Source organism: Mus caroli, chromosome 15, assembly GCF_900094665.2.
Source record: "Mus caroli chromosome 15, CAROLI_EIJ_v1.1, whole genome shotgun sequence".
Classification (NCBI taxonomy): Eukaryota; Metazoa; Chordata; class Mammalia; order Rodentia; family Muridae; genus Mus; species Mus caroli.
The window spans coordinates 34,676,006-34,677,799 of NC_034584.1; positions in this window are offsets into that span (position 1 = coordinate 34,676,006).

Consider the following 1,794-nt stretch of genomic DNA (forward strand, 5'->3'; position numbering starts at 1 on the left):
ATACATTTAACACAGACTATAACATTCAGCTTCAATACCCGTACAAAGCAGACACAACTGGCACTTTACTCTATAAAAAAGGAAAAGTGTTCAGGAATACAGCAAAGTTAAACAACCAATGAGACTGAATCCATAAGAGGACATTAGAGTGATTCCTATCTGATGGAGAGCCAGATTCACAGAGACCCACTGATGTGCTGATGTTTGCTCAGTGGCTAAGTGTCCAACTGGGTCTCACCAGTCTTCTGATGGCAATCTTCATGGCCTTAACAAGAGTAGCGTAACATTATTTTTAAATATGGAGTTATTAATGGCTCTTGAAAGATGCAAGAGCTGTGTAATAAGAACCCTAAGCATTTACTCTGTGTGAAACTTAAAAGTGAATGCAAGAGATGCAGAAGAAACATATTAAGAACACTAAGTAACCATTTCACACCATGAAGAATGACTGTGGACCCCTGAGAAACTGCACTAAAAGACAATCCAACCAAGCATGTAGAAATCAGAAATTGGATCGCTCTGTGGAAACAAATGCCAAGGTATTATTTAATCTGTGCAATAAGTGTACCCTTTTAAGTCAACTTGCTTTCTATTCCTTTTCCTCCGTGTGTGATAGCTAATTCTCTTAGGCCACCTTCCCTATCATTTTAAATGCAAGCAATCATGACCTTATTAATAGAATACCATGGCTTTCTAATCTAAAGATTAAGCACCTAAGAGAGTCCATTTCTAAATTTCAAATTATTCCTGGATCTTTCCTTATTTTTCTTTAGCAGTGAGTAGTGAGTAGAAGCATTTACTACCAACAATATGTGCTTTTTATTGTTCAAGTAGAATGTGGCACCCATCCTGGCTGCCCATGCAAAGTGCTACAGTCTCTTATAGCCATTGTCTCGTCTGGCAGAAATCCCACTTCCTCGTGTCCACATCATGTGGAGCAGTCCACTTTGAGACAAAGGAACAATAATAAAGAAATTAAGTTTACATTCTTATGGAAGGTCAAATTTCATTATTTTGTAAAAGGGGGCACTATTGGTCTGATGGTGCTCTAATATAGTTACCTATCCAAAGAAATCTGTATTGCTAACTTTATATTGGGTATTACTGATCAGCTCTGCATGCTATGGGGTGTATTTTAAAATTGCTAATCTTTCTGGTTCTGTATGGAATTAATTGGTTAAAATGAAAATGTATAGGCATGCCAAAAATGAAGGCAGTTCTCTGTGTGGGTCTCCTCGGAAGTTCTTTGAGATGCACATGTTTTTCTTTGGTGTTAATGTAATCACATTTCAAAGTATGCTCTGTTTCCTTGTTACCTCTTGCAAGACATTTATTTTTGTAACAGATAATTGATCCCGTGGTTTGGATGTAAACGGTCCCCATAAGTCCATAGGCAGTGGCACTGTTAGGAGGTGTGGTCTTGGTGGAATAGGTGTGGCCTTGAGAGAGTAAGTATGGCCTTGAAGGAGGAGGTGGGCATTAGGAGGAGGGCTTTGAGGTCTCTCTCAGAAGCTCAAGCCTGGACAATGTGTAACTGATACTTCTTGCTGTCTTTGGATCAAGATGTAGAACTCTCACCTATCTCTTTAGCCATTATGCCTGCCTATACACCACCATGCTTCCTACCATGATGATAATGGATGAAACCTCTGAACTGTAAGCCAGCCCCAATTAAATATTTTCCTTTATAAATGTTGCCATGGCTCTTCCGGTCAGAAAAGCACCGGGGTAGCTAGGGCGCAGGGTCGGCTGACACTCGCCAGCTACCCACAACACCCGCCACAGGATCTTAAG